We start from the raw sequence: 16,132 nt of genomic DNA, 5'->3' as shown, positions 1-16,132 counted from the left end.
TTAGAGTCATAATTGATCAGGTCGATGTTTGTATCCCAAGCTAAGTTTTGACGATTTTTAAAGGGAGATAATCACGATAATTTTCAGTAATTAATGAATTTATTTACGATTTTCTTTGTAAATTGAAATTTTAACAAATGATATATTTTTTCGTTACTATTTGCACACGTGTTTCCCAATGCAGACTAGTTCTCGTACATTTTCTTGTATCAATCTGTAACTTCCTTATGACGTAGTAAACTCCCATTTTTCCAAGCACAAGCTAGTGCTACTATGTTTAAGAAAGTTGCACACAGCGTGTCCCTGGGAAAATGAACCGTTGCTTTATACATGTATTTCTGCCTTATGTTTGTAGGTTATTTTCCGTAATCCTTCCAAGCACAAGCTAGTGCTAATGTGTATCGATTATTAGCACATAACAAGTACCTGGAAACATTTTGGACATGGGTGGTACCTTTTGAGTTCTGTATTTCTTGATCTGTGGTGAAGTTATTTCCGACTCCTCTCCAAGCACAGGCTAGTGCTAATGCTTGTTTATCATTTGCACATAAGTACTTGGGAAGATATCAGATTGATCTGTAAATCTGTCGACTTTGTCTTCGTCTTCCTCTTGCTTTTCTTTTCCATTATCTCTTGATGTTGCGATGTTAAACCTTTGATCTCTCTCCAAGCACAGGCTAGTGCTAATGTTGTATTTTCATCAGCACATAACAAGTACCTGGAAAGATCTCAATGTAATTTTCTCGGCTTCTCTGATGTTATCAAATTTTCATCTGTTTTTCTTCTTCCTCTAAGATGCAAATTGCCAATCCCCTCTCCAAGCACAGACTAGTGCTAATGTACATTTATCATTAGCACTTAGTAAGTACCCGGGAAGATCTCAGCTGTATTTTCGACTTTCTTCTTCGGATGTAATGTTCGTTCTGACAATCTTACATCAAGTCTCAAGTTGTATTTAAGGGCTAAGGTGTCAACAATTGATAAGTGTCATATCGCATCTCTTCGTTGAGCTTCTGATGTTTTAGAACATATGAGATAGTCGTTGAATATTGATTAGAGTCATAATTGATCAGGTCGATGTTTGTATCCCAAGCTAAGTTTTGACGATTTTTAAAGGGAGATAATCACGATAATTTTCAGTTATTAATGAATTTATTTACGATTTTCTTTGTAAATTGAAATTTTAACAAATGATATATTTTTTCGTTACTATTTGCACACGTGTTTCCCAATGCAGACTAGTTCTCGTACATTTTCTTGTATCAATCTGTAACTTCCTTATGACGTAGTAAACTCCCATTTTTCCAAGCACAAGCTAGTGCTACTATGTTTAAGAAAGTTGCACACAGCGTGTCCCTGGGAAAATGAACCGTTGCTTTATACATGTATTTCTGCCTTATGTTTGTAGGTTATTTTCCGTAATCCTTCCAAGCACAAGCTAGTGCTAATGTGTATCGATTATTAGCACATAACAAGTACCTGGAAACATTTTGGACATGGGTGGTACCTTTTGAGTTCTTCTGTATTTCTTGATCTGTGGTGAAGTTATTTCCGACTCCTCTCCAAGCACAGGCTAGTGCTAATGCTTGTTTATCATTTGCACATAACAAGTACTTGGGAAGATATCAGATTGATCTGTAAATCTGTCGACTTTGTGTTCGTCTTCCTCTTGCTTTTCTTTTCCATTATCTCTTGATGTTGCGATGTTAAACCTTTGATCTCTCTCCAAGCACAGGCTAGTGCTAATGTTGTATTTTCATCAGCACATAACACGTACCTGGAAAGATCTCAATGTAATTTTCTCGGCTTCTCTGATGTTATCAAATTTTCATCTGTTTTTCTTCTTCCTCTAAGATGCAAATTGCCAATCCCCTCTCCAAGCACAGACTAGTGCTAATGTACATTTATCATTAGCACTTAGTAAGTACCCGGGAAGATCTCAGCTTTATTTTCGACTTTCTTCTTTGGATGTAATGTTCGTGCTGACAATCTTACATCAAGTCTCAAGTTGTATTTAAGGGCTAAGGTGTCAACAATTGATAAGTGTCATATCGCATCTCTTCGTTGAGCTTCTGATGTTTTAGAACATATGAGATAGTCGTTGAATATTGATTAGTGTCATAATTGATCAGGTCGATGTTTGTATCCCAAGCTAAGTTTTGACGATTTTTAAAGGGAGATAATCACGATAATTTTCAGTTATTAATGAATTTATTTACGATTTTCTTTGTAAATTGAAATTTTAACAAATGATATATTTTTTCGTTACTATTTGCACACGTGTTTCCCAATGCAGACTAGTTCTCGTACATTTTCTTGTATCAATCTGTAACTTCCTTATGACGTAGTAAAGCCCATTTTTCCAAACACAAGCTAGTGCTACTATGTTTAAGAAAGTTGCACACAGCGTGTCCCTGGGAAAATGAACCGTTGCTTTATACATGTATTTCTGCCTTATATTTGTAGGTTATTTTCCGTAATCCTTCCAAGCACAAGCTAGTGCTAATGTGTATCGATTATTAGCACATAACAAGTACCTGGAAACATTTTGGACATGGGTGGTACCTTTTGAGTTCTTCTGTATTTCTTGATCTGTGGTGAAGTTATTTCCGACTCCTCTCCAAGCACAGGCTAGTGCTAATGCTTGTTTATCATTTGCACATAACAAGTACTTGGGAAGATATCAGATTGATCTGTAAATCTGTCGACTTTGTCTTCGTCTTCCTCTTGCTTTTCTTTTCCATTATCTCTTGATGTTGCGATGTTAAACCTTTGATCTCTCTCCAAGCACAGGCTAGTGCTAATGTTGTATTTTCATCAGCACATAACAAGTACCTGGAAAGATCTCAATGTAATTTTCTCGGCTTCTCTGATGTTATCAAATTTTCATCTGTTTTTCTTCTTCCTCTAAGATGCAAATTGCCAATCCCCTCTCCAAGCACAGACTAGTGCTAATGTACATTTATCATTAGCACTTAGTAAGTACCCAGGAAGATCTCAGCTTTATTTTCGACTTTCTTCTTTGGATGTAATGTTCGTTCTGACAATCTTACATCAAGTCTCAAGTTGTATTTAAGGGCTAAGGTGTCAACAATTGATAAGTGTCATATCGCATCTCTTCGTTGAGCTTCTGATGTTTTAGAACATATGAGATAGTCGTTGAATATTGATTAATGTCATAATTGATCAGGTCGATGTTTGTATCCCAAGCTAAGTTTTTACGATTTTTAAAGGGAGATAATCACGATAATTTTCAGTTATTAATGAATTTATTTACGATTTTCTTTGTAAATTGAAATTTTAACAAATGATATATTTTTTCGTTACTACTTGCACACGTGTGTCCCAATGCAGACTAGTTCTCGTTCATTTTCTTGTATCAATCTGTAACTTCCTTATGACGTAGTAAAGCCCATTTTTCCAAGCACAAGCTAGTGCTACTATGTTTAAGAAAGTTGCACACAGCGTGTCCCTGGGAAAATGAACCGTTGCTTTATACATGTATTTCTGCCTTATGTTTGTAGGTTATTTTCCGTAATCCTTCCAAGCACAAGCTAGTGCTAATGTGTATCGATTATTAGCACATAACAAGTAAGTGGAAACATTTTGGACATGGGTGGTACCTTTTGAGTTCTTCTGTATTTCTTGATCTGTGGTGAAGTTATTTCCGACTCCTCTCCAAGCACAGGCTAGTGCTAATGCTTGTTTATCATTTGCACATAACAAGTACTTGGGAAGATATCAGATTGATCTGTAAATCTGTCGACTTTGTGTTCGTCCTCCTCTTGCTTTTCTTTTCCATTATCTCTTGATGTTGCGATGTTAAACCTTTGATCTCTCTCCAAGCACAGGCTAGTGCTAATGTTGTATTTTCATCAGCACATAACAAGTACCTGGAAAGATCTCAATGTAATTTTCTCGGCTTCTCTGATGTTATCAAATTTTCATTTGTTTTTCTTCTTCCTCTAAGATGCAAATTGCCAATCCCCTCTCCAAGCACAGACTAGTGCTAATGTACATTTATCATTAGCACTTAGTAAGTACCCGGGAAGATCTCAGCTGTATTTTCGACTTTCTTCTTCGGATGTAATGTTCGTTCTGACAATCTTACATCAAGTCTCAAGTTGTATTTAAGGGCTAAGGTGTCAACAATTGATAAGTGTCATATCGCATCTCTTCGTTGAGCTTCTGATGTTTTAGAACATATGAGATAGTCGTTGAATATTGATTAGAGTCATAATTGATCAGGTCGATGTTTGTATCCCAAGCTAAGTTTTGACGATTTTTAAAGGGAGATAATCACGATAATTTTCAGTTATTAATGAATTTATTTACGATTTTCTTTGTAAATTGAAATTTTAACAAATGATATATTTTTTCGTTACTATTTGCACACGTGTTTCCCAATGCAGACTAGTTCTCGTACATTTTCTTGTATCAATCTGTAACTTCCTTATGACGTAGTAAACTCCCATTTTTCCAAGCACAAGCTAGTGCTACTATGTTTAAGAAAGTTGCACACAGCGTGTCCCTGGGAAAATGAACCGTTGCTTTATACATGTATTTCTGCCTTATGTTTGTAGGTTATTTTCCGTAATCCTTCCAAGCACAAGCTAGTGCTAATGTGTATCGATTATTAGCACATAACAAGTACCTGGAAACATTTTGGACATGGGTGGTACCTTTTGAGTTCTTCTGTATTTCTTGATCTGTGGTGAAGTTATTTCCGACTCCTCTCCAAGCACAGGCTAGTGCTAATGCTTGTTTATCATTTGCACATAACAAGTACTTGGGAAGATATCAGATTGATCTGTAAATCTGTCGACTTTGTCTTCGTCTTCCTCTTGCTTTTCTTTTCCATTATCTCTTGATGTTGCGATGTTAAACCTTTGATCTCTCTCCAAGCACAGACTAGTGCTAATGTTGTATTTTCATCAGCACATAACACGTACCTGGAAAGATCTCAATGTAATTTTCTCGGCTTCTCTGATGTTATCAAATTTTCATCTGTTTTTCTTCTTCCTCTAAGATGCAAATTGCCAATCCCCTCTCCAAGCACAGACTAGTGCTAATGTACATTTATCATTAGCACTTAGTAAGTACCCGGGAAGATCTCAGCTTTATTTTCGACTTTCTTCTTTGGATGTAATGTTCGTGCTGACAATCTTACATCAAGTCTCAAGTTGTATTTAAGGGCTAAGGTGTCAACAATTGATAAGTGTCATATCGCATCTCTTCGTTGAGCTTCTGATGTTTTAGAACATATGAGATAGTCGTTGAATATTGATTAGTGTCATAATTGATCAGGTCGATGTTTGTATCCCAAGCTAAGTTTTGACGATTTTTAAAGGGAGATAATCACGATAATTTTCAGTTATTAATGAATTTATTTACGATTTTCTTTGTAAATTGAAATTTTAACAAATGATATATTTTTTCGTTACTATTTGCACACGTGTTTCCCAATGCAGACTAGTTCTCGTACATTTTCTTGTATCAATCTGTAACTTCCTTATGACGTAGTAAAGCCCATTTTTCCAAGCACAAGCTAGTGCTACTATGTTTAAGAAAGTTGCACACAGCGTGTCCCTGGGAAAATGAACCGTTGCTTTATACATGTATTTCTGCCTTATATTTGTAGGTTATTTTCCGTAATCCTTCCAAGCACAAGCTAGTGCTAATGTGTATCGATTATTAGCACATAACAAGTACCTGGAAACATTTTGGACATGGGTGGTACCTTTTGAGTTCTTCTGTATTTCTTGATCTGTGGTGAAGTTATTTCCGACTCCTCTCCAAGCACAGGCTAGTGCTAATGCTTGTTTATCATTTGCACATAACAAGTACTTGGGAAGATATCAGATTGATCTGTAAATCTGTCGACTTTGTCTTCGTCTTCCTCTTGCTTTTCTTTTCCATTATCTCTTGATGTTGCGATGTTAAACCTTTGATCTCTCTCCAAGCACAGGCTAGTGCTAATGTTGTATTTTCATCAGCACATAACAAGTACCTGGAAAGATCTCAATGTAATTTTCTCGGCTTCTCTGATGTTATCAAATTTTCATCTGTTTTTCTTCTTCCTCTAAGATGCAAATTGCCAATCCCCTCTCCAAGCACAGACTAGTGCTAATGTACATTTATCATTAGCACTTAGTAAGTACCCAGGAAGATCTCAGCTTTATTTTCGACTTTCTTCTTTGGATGTAATGTTCGTTCTGACAATCTTACATCAAGTCTCAAGTTGTATTTAAGGGCTAAGGTGTCAACAATTGATAAGTGTCATATCGCATCTCTTCGTTGAGCTTCTGATGTTTTAGAACATATGAGATAGTCGTTGAATATTGATTAGTGTCATAATTGATCAGGTCGATGTTTGTATCCCAAGCTAAGTTTTTACGATTTTTAAAGGGAGATAATCACGATAATTTTCAGTTATTAATGAATTTATTTACGATTTTCTTTGTAAATTGAAATTTTAACAAATGATATATTTTTTCGTTACTACTTGCACACGTGTGTCCCAATGCAGACTAGTTCTCGTTCATTTTCTTGTATCAATCTGTAACTTCCTTATGACGTAGTAAAGCCCATTTTTCCAAGCACAAGCTAGTGCTACTATGTTTAAGAAAGTTGCACACAGCGTGTCCCTGGGAAAATGAACCGTTGCTTTATACATGTATTTCTGCCTTATGTTTGTAGGTTATTTTCCGTAATCCTTCCAAGCACAAGCTAGTGCTAATGTGTATCGATTATTAGCACATAACAAGTACCTGGAAACATTTTGGACATGGGTGGTACCTTTTGAGTTCTTCTGTATTTTTTGAGCTGTGGTGAAGTTATTTCCGACTCCTCTCCAAGCACAGGCTAGTGCTAATGCTTGTTTATAATTTGCACATAACAAGTACTTGGGAAGATATCAGATTGATCTGTAAATCTGTCGACTTTGTGTTCGTCTTCCTATTGCTTTTCTTTTCCATTATCTCTTGATGTTGCGATGTTAAACCTTTGATCTCTCTCCAAGCACAGGCTAGTGCTAATGTTGTATTTTCATCAGCACATAACAAGTACCTGGAAAGATCTCAATGTAATTTTCTCGGCTTCTCTGATGTTATCAAATTTTCATCTGTTTTTCTTCTTCCTCTAAGATGCAAATTGCCAATCCCCTCTCCAAGCACAGACTAGTGCTAATGTACATTTATCATTAGCACTTAGTAAGTACCCGGGAAGATCTCAGCTTTATTTTCGACTTTCTTCTTTGGATGTAATGTTCGTTCTGACAATCTTACATCAAGTCTTTGTATTTAAGGGCTAAGGTGTCAACAATTGATAAGTGTCATATCGCATCTCCTCGTTGAGCTTCTGATGTTTTAGAACATATGAGATAGTCGTTGAATATTGATTAGTGTCATAATTGATCAGGTCGATGTTTGTATCCCAAGCTAAGTTTTGACGATTTTTAAAGGGAGATAATCACGATAATTTTCAGTTATTAATGAATTTATTTACGATTTTCTTTGTAAATTGAAATTTTAACAAATGATATATTTTTTCGTTACTATTTGCACACGTGTGTCCCAATGCAGACTAGTTCTCGTTCATTTTCTTGTATCAATCTGTAACTTCCTTATGACGTAGTAAAGCCCATTTTTCCAAGCACAAGCTAGTGCTACTATGTTTAAGAAAGTTGCACACAGCGTGTCCCTGGGAAAATGAACCGTTGCTTTATGCATGTATTTCTGCCTTATGTTTGTAGGTTATTTTCCGTAATCCTTCCAAGCAAAAGCTAGTGCTAATGTGTATCGATTATTAGCACATAACAAGTACCTGGAAACATTTTGGACATGGGTGGTACCTTTTGAGTTCTTCTGTATTTCTTGATCTGTGGTGAAGTTATTTCCGACTCCTCTCCAAGCACAGGCTAGTGCTAATGCTTGTTTATCATTTGCACATAAGTACTTGGGAAGATATCAGATTGATCTGTAAATCTGTCGACTTTGTCTTCGTCTTCCTCTTGCTTTTCTTTTCCATTATCTCTTGATGTTGCGATGTTAAACCTTTGATCTCTCTCCAAGCACAGGCTAGTGCTAATGTTGTATTTTCATCAGCACATAACAAGTACCTGGAAAGATCTCAATGTAATTTTCTCGGCTTCTCTGATGTTATCAAATTTTCATCTGTTTTTCTTCTTCCTCTAAGATGCAAATTGCCAATCCCCTCTCCAAGCACAGACTAGTGCTAATGTACATTTATCATTAGCACTTAGTAAGTACCCGGGAAGATCTCAGCTGTATTTTCGACTTTCTTCTTCGGATGTAATGTTCGTTCTGACAATCTTACATCAAGTCTTTGTATTTAAGGGCTAAGGTGTCAACAATTGATAAGTGTCATATCGCATCTCCTCGTTGAGCTTCTGATGTTTTAGAACATATGAGATAGTCGTTGAATATTGATTAGTGTCATAATTGATCAGGTCGATGTTTGTAACCCAAGCTAAGTTTTGACGATTTTTAAAGGGAGATAATCACGATAATTTTCAGTTATTAATGAATTTATTTACGATTTTCTTTGTAAATTGAAATTTTAACAAATGATATATTTTTTCGTTACTATTTGCACACGTGTGTCCCAATGCAGACTAGTTCTCGTTCATTTTCTTGTATCAATCTGTAACTCCCTTATGACGTAGTAAACTCCCATTTTTCCAAGCACAAGCTAGTGCTACTATGTTTAAGAAAGTTGCACACAGCGTGTCCCTGGGAAAATGAACCGTTGCTTTATACATGTATTTCTGCCTTATGTTTGTAGGTTATTTTCCGTAATCCTTCCAAGCACAAGCTAGTGCTAATGTGTATCGATAATTAGCACATAACAAGTACCTGGAAACATTTTGGACATGGGTGGTACCTTTTGAGTTCTTCTGTATTTCTTGATCTGTGGTGAAGTTATTTCCGACTCCTCTCCAAGCACAGGCTAGTGCTAATGCTTGTTTATCATTTGCACATAACAAGTACTTGGGAAGATATCAGATTGATCTGTAAATCTGTCGACTTTGTGTTCGTCTTCCTCTTGCTTTTCTTTTCCATTATCTCTTGATGTTGCGATGTTAAACCTTTGATCTCTCTCCAAGCACAGGCTAGTGCTAATGTTGTATTTTCATCAGCACATAACAAGTACCTGGAAAGATCTCAATGTAATTTTCTCGGCTTCTCTGATGTTATCAAATTTTCATCTGTTTTTCTTCTTCCTCTAAGATGCAAATTGCCAATCCCCTCTCCAAGCACAGACTAGTGCTAATGTACATTTATCATTAGCACTTAGTAAGTACCCAGGAAGATCTCAGCTTTATTTTCGACTTTCTTCTTTGGATGTAATGTTCGTTCTGACAATCTTACATCAAGTCTTTGTATTTAAGGGCTAAGGTGTCAACAATTGATAAGTGTCATATTGCATCTCCTCGTTGAGCTTCTGATGTTTTAGAACATATGAGATAGTCGTTGAATATTGATTAGTGTCATAATTGATCAGGTCGATGTTTGTAACCCAAGCTAAGTTTTGACGATTTTTAAAGGGAGATAATCACGATAATTTTCAGTTATTAATGAATTTATTTACGATTTTCTTTGTAAATTGAAATTTTAACAAATGATATATTTTTTTGTTACTATTTGCACACGTGTGTCCCAATGCAGACTAGTTCTCGTTCATTTTCTTGTATCAATCTGTAACTTCCTTATGACGTAGTAAAGCCCATTTTTCCAAGCACAAGCTAGTGCTACTATGTTTAAGAAAGTTGCACACGCGTGTCCCTGGGAAAATGAACCGTTGCTATATACATGTATTTCTGCCTTATGTTTGTAGGTTATTTTCCGTAATCCTTCCAAGCACAAGCTAGTGCTAATGTGTATCGATTATTAGCACATAACAAGTACCTGGAAACATTTTGGACATGGGTGGTACCTTTTGAGTTCTTCTGTATTTCTTGATCTGTGGTGAAGTTATTTCCGACTCCTCTCCAAGCACAGGCTAGTGCTAATGCTTGTTTATCATTTGCACATAACAAGTACTTGGGAAGATATCAGATTGATCTGTAAATCTGTCGACTTTGTGTTCGTCTTCCTCTTGCTTTTCTTTTCCATTATCTCTTGATGTTGCGATGTTAAACCTTTGATCTCTCTCCAAGCACAGGCTAGTGCTAATGTTGTATTTTCATCAGCACATAACAAGTACCTGGAAAGATCTCAATGTAATTTTCTCGGCTTCTCTGATGTTATCAAATTTTCATCTGTTTTTCTTCTTCCTCTAAGATGCAAATTGCCAATCCCCTCTCCAAGCACAGACTAGTGCTAATGTACATTTATCATTAGCACTTAGTAAGTACCCGGGAAGATCTCAGCTTTATTTTCGACTTTCTTCTTTGGATGTAATGTTCGTTCTGACAATCTTACATCAAGTCTTTGTATTTAAGGGCTAAGGTGTCAACAATTGATAAGTGTCATATTGCATCTCCTCGTTGAGCTTCTGATGTTTTAGAACATATGAGATAGTCGTTGAATATTGATTAGTGTCATAATTGATCAGGTCGATGTTTGTAACCCAAGCTAAGTTTTGACGATTTTGAAAGGGAGATAATCACGATAATTTTCAGTTATTAATGAATTTATTTACGATTTTCTTTGTAAATTGAAATTTTAACAAATGATATATTTTTTTGTTACTATTTGCACACGTGTGTCCCAATGCAGACTAGTTCTCGTTCATTTTCTTGTATCAATCTGTAACTTCCTTATGACGTAGTAAAGCCCATTTTTCCAAGCACAAGCTAGTGCTACTATGTTTAAGAAAGTTGCACACGCGTGTCCCTGGGAAAATGAACCGTTGCTATATACATGTATTTCTGCCTTATGTTTGTAGGTTATTTTCCGTAATCCTTCCAAGCACAAGCTAGTGCTAATGTGTATCGATTATTAGCACATAACAAGTACCTGAAAACATTTTGGACATGGGTGGTACCTTTTGAGTTCTTCTGTATTTCTTGATCTGTGGTGAAGTTATTTCCGACTCCTCTCCAAGCACAGGCTAGTGCTAATGCTTGTTTATCATTTGCACATAACAAGTACTTGGGAAGATATCAGATTGATCTGTAAATCTGTCGACTTTGTGTTCGTCTTCCTCTTGCTTTTCTTTTCCATTATCTCTTGATGTTGCGATGTTAAACCTTTGATCTCTCTCCAAGCACAGGCTAGTGCTAATGTTGTATTTTCATCAGCACATAACAAGTACCTGGAAAGATCTCAATGTAATTTTCTCGGCTTCTCTGATGTTATCAAATTTTCATCTGTTTTTCTTCTTCCTCTAAGATGCAAATTGCCAATCCCCTCTCCAAGCACAGACTAGTGCTAATGTACATTTATCATTAGCACTTAGTAAGTACCCGGGAAGATCTCAGCTTTATTTTCGACTTTCTTCTTTGGATGTAATGTTCGTTCTGACAATCTTACATCAAGTCTTTGTATTTAAGGGCTAAGGTGTCAACAATTGATAAGTGTCATATTGCATCTCCTCGTTGAGCTTCTGATGTTTTAGAACATATGAGATAGTCGTTGAATATTGATTAGTGTCATAATTGATCAGGTCGATGTTTGTAACCCAAGCTAAGTTTTGACGATTTTTAAAGGGAGATAATCACGATAATTTTCAGTTATTAATGAATTTATTTACGATTTTCTTTGTAAATTGAAATTTTAACAAATGATATATTTTTTTGTTACTATTTGCACACGTGTGTCCCAATGCAGACTAGTTCTCGTTCATTTTCTTGTATCAATCTGTAACTTCCTTATGACGTAGTAAAGCCCATTTTTCCAAGCACAAGCTAGTGCTACTATGTTTAAGAAAGTTGCACACGCGTGTCCCTGGGAAAATGAACCGTTGCTATATACATGTATTTCTGCCTTATGTTTGTAGGTTATTTTCCGTAATCCTTCCAAGCACAAGCTAGTGCTAATGTGTATCGATTATTAGCACATAACAAGTACCTGGAAACATTTTGGACATGGGTGGTACCTTTTGAGTTCTTCTGTATTTCTTGATCTGTGGTGAAGTTATTTCCGACTCCTCTCCAAGCACAGGCTAGTGCTAATGCTTGTTTATCATTTGCACATAACAAGTACTTGGGAAGATATCAGATTGATCTGTAAATCTGTCGACTTTGTGTTCGTCTTCCTCTTGCTTTTCTTTTCCATTATCTCTTGATGTTGCGATGTTAAACCTTTGATCTCTCTCCAAGCACAGGCTAGTGCTAATGTTGTATTTTCATCAGCACATAACAAGTACCTGGAAAGATCTCAATGTAATTTTCTCGGCTTCTCTGATGTTATCAAATTTTCATCTGTTTTTCTTCTTCCTCTAAGATGCAAATTGCCAATCCCCTCTCCAAGCACAGACTAGTGCTAATGTACATTTATCATTAGCACTTAGTAAGTACCCGGGAAGATCTCAGCTTTATTTTCGACTTTCTTCTTTGGATGTAATGTTCGTTCTGACAATCTTACATCAAGTCTTTGTATTTAAGGGCTAAGGTGTCAACAATTGATAAGTGTCATATTGCATCTCCTCGTTGAGCTTCTGATGTTTTAGAACATATGAGATAGTCGTTGAATATTGATTAGTGTCATAATTGATCAGGTCGATGTTTGTAACCCAAGCTAAGTTTTGACGATTTTTAAAGGGAGATAATCACGATAATTTTCAGTTATTAATGAATTTATTTACGATTTTCTTTGTAAATTGAAATTTTAACAAATGATATATTTTTTTGTTACTATTTGCACACGTGTGTCCCAATGCAGACTAGTTCTCGTTCATTTTCTTGTATCAATCTGTAACTTCCTTATGACGTAGTAAAGCCCATTTTTCCAAGCACAAGCTAGTGCTACTATGTTTAAGAAAGTTGCACACGCGTGTCCCTGGGAAAATGAACCGTTGCTATATACATGTATTTCTGCCTTATGTTTGTAGGTTATTTTCCGTAATCCTTCCAAGCACAAGCTAGTGCTAATGTGTATCGATTATTAGCACATAACAAGTACCTGGAAACATTTTGGACATGGGTGGTACCTTTTGAGTTCTTCTGTATTTCTTGATCTGTGGTGAAGTTATTTCCGACTCCTCTCCAAGCACAGGCTAGTGCTAATGCTTGTTTATCATTTGCACATAACAAGTACTTGGGAAGATATCAGATTGATCTATAAATCTGTCGACTTTGTGTTCGTCTTCCTCTTGCTTTTCTTTTCCATTATCTCTTGATGTTGCGATGTTAAACCTTTGATCTCTCTCCAAGCACAGGCTAGTGCTAATGTTGTATTTTCATCAGCACATAACAAGTACCTGGAAAGATCTCAATGTAATTTTCTCGGCTTCTCTGATGTTATCAAATTTTCATCTGTTTTTCTTCTTCCTCTAAGATGCAAATTGCCAATCCCCTCTCCAAGCACAGACTAGTGCTAATGTACATTTATCATTAGCACTTAGTAAGTACCCGGGAAGATCTCAGCTTTATTTTCGACTTTCTTCTTTGGATGTAATGTTCGTTCTGACAATCTTACATCAAGTCTTTGTATTTAAGGGCTAAGGTGTCAACAATTGATAAGTGTCATATCGCATCTCCTCGTTGAGCTTCTGATGTTTTAGAACATATGAGATAGTCGTTGAATATTGATTAGTGTCATAATTGATCAGGTCGATGTTTGTAACCCAAGCTAAGTTTTGACGATTTTTAAAGGGAGATAATCACGATAATTTTCAGTTATTAATGAATTTATTTACGATTTTCTTTGTAAATTGAAATTTTAACAAATGATATATTTTTTTGTTACTATTTGCACACGTGTGTCCCAATGCAGACTAGTTCTCGTTCATTTTCTTGTATCAATCTGTAACTTCCTTATGACGTAGTAAAGCCCATTTTTCCAAGCACAAGCTAGTGCTACTATGTTTAAGAAAGTTGCACACGCGTGTCCCTGGGAAAATGAACCGTTGCTATATACATGTATTTCTGCCTTATGTTTGAAGGTTATTTTCCGTAATCCTTCCAAGCACAAGCTAGTGCTAATGTGTATCGATTATTAGCACATAACAAGTACCTGAAAACATTTTGGACATGGGTGGTACCTTTTGAGTTCTTCTGTATTTCTTGATCTGTGGTGAAGTTATTTCCGACTCCTCTCCAAGCACAGGCTAGTGCTAATGCTTGTTTATCATTTGCACATAACAAGTACTTGGGAAGATATCAGATTGATCTGTAAATCTGTCGACTTTGTGTTCGTCTTCCTCTTGCTTTTCTTTTCCATTATCTCTTGATGTTGCGATGTTAAACCTTTGATCTCTCTCCAAGCACAGGCTAGTGCTAATGTTGTATTTTCATCAGCACATAACAAGTACCTGGAAAGATCTCAATGTAATTTTCTCGGCTTCTCTGATGTTATCAAATTTTCATCTGTTTTTCTTCTTCCTCTAAGATGCAAATTGCCAATCCCCTCTCCAAGCACAGACTAGTGCTAATGTACATTTATCATTAGCACTTAGTAAGTACCCGGGAAGATCTCAGCTTTATTTTCGACTTTCTTCTTTGGATGTAATGTTCGTTCTGACAATCTTACATCAAGTCTTTGTATTTAAGGGCTAAGGTGTCAACAATTGATAAGTGTCATATTGCATCTCCTCGTTGAGCTTCTGATGTTTTAGAACATATGAGATAGTCGTTGAATATTGATTAGTGTCATAATTGATCAGGTCGATGTTTGTAACCCAAGCTAAGTTTTGACGATTTTTAAAGGGAGATAATCACGATAATTTTCAGTTATTAATGAATTTATTTACGATTTTCTTTGTAAATTGAAATTTTAACAAATGATATATTTTTTTGTTACTATTTGCACACGTGTGTCCCAATGCAGACTAGTTCTCGTTCATTTTCTTGTATCAATCTGTAACTTCCTTATGACGTAGTAAAGCCCATTTTTCCAAGCACAAGCTAGTGCTACTATGTTTAAGAAAGTTGCACACGCGTGTCCCTGGGAAAATGAACCGTTGCTATATACATGTATTTCTGCCTTATGTTTGTAGGTTATTTTCCGTAATCCTTCCAAGCACAAGCTAGTGCTAATGTGTATCGATTATTAGCACATAACAAGTACCTGGAAACATTTTGGACATGGGTGGTACCTTTTGAGTTCTTCTGTATTTCTTGATCTGTGGTGAAGTTATTTCCGACTCCTCTCCAAGCACAGGCTAGTGCTAATGCTTGTTTATCATTTGCACATAACAAGTACTTGGGAAGATATCAGATTGATCTGTAAATCTGTCGACTTTGTGTTCGTCTTCCTCTTGCTTTTCTTTTCCATTATCTCTTGATGTTGCGATGTTAAACCTTTGATCTCTCTCCAAGCACAGGCTAGTGCTAATGTTGTATTTTCATCAGCACATAACAAGTACCTGGAAAGATCTCAATGTAATTTTCTCGGCTTCTCTGATGTTATCAAATTTTCATCTGTTTTTCTTCTTCCTCTAAGATGCAAATTGCCAATCCCCTCTCCAAGCACAGACTAGTGCTAATGTACATTTATCATTAGCACTTAGTAAGTACCCGGGAAGATCTCAGCTTTATTTTCGACTTTCTTCTTTGGATGTAATGTTCGTTCTGACAATCTTACATCAAGTCTTTGTATTTAAGGGCTAAGGTGTCAACAATTGATAAGTGTCATATTGCATCTCCTCGTTGAGCTTCTGATGTTTTAGAACATATGAGATAGTCGTTGAATATTGATTAGTGTCATAATTGATCAGGTCGATGTTTGTAACCCAAGCTAAGTTTTGACGATTTTTAAAGGGAGATAATCACGATAATTTTCAGTTATTAATGAATTTATTTACGATTTTCTTTGTAAATTGAAATTTTAACAAATGATATATTTTTTTGTTACTATTTGCACACGTGTGTCCCAATGCAGACTAGTTCTCGTTCATTTTCTTGTATCAATCTGTAACTTCCTTATGACGTAGTAAAGCCCATTTTTCCAAGCACAAGCTAGTGCTACTATGTTTAAGAAAGTTGCACACGCGTGTCCCTGGGAAA

Source organism: Mytilus trossulus, chromosome 13 (assembly GCF_036588685.1).
Source record: "Mytilus trossulus isolate FHL-02 chromosome 13, PNRI_Mtr1.1.1.hap1, whole genome shotgun sequence".
In the NCBI taxonomy this organism is placed as follows: Eukaryota; Metazoa; Mollusca; class Bivalvia; order Mytilida; family Mytilidae; genus Mytilus; species Mytilus trossulus.
The sequence above is the reverse complement of the archived record's forward strand: the minus strand, read 5'-3'. Positions refer to the sequence as shown.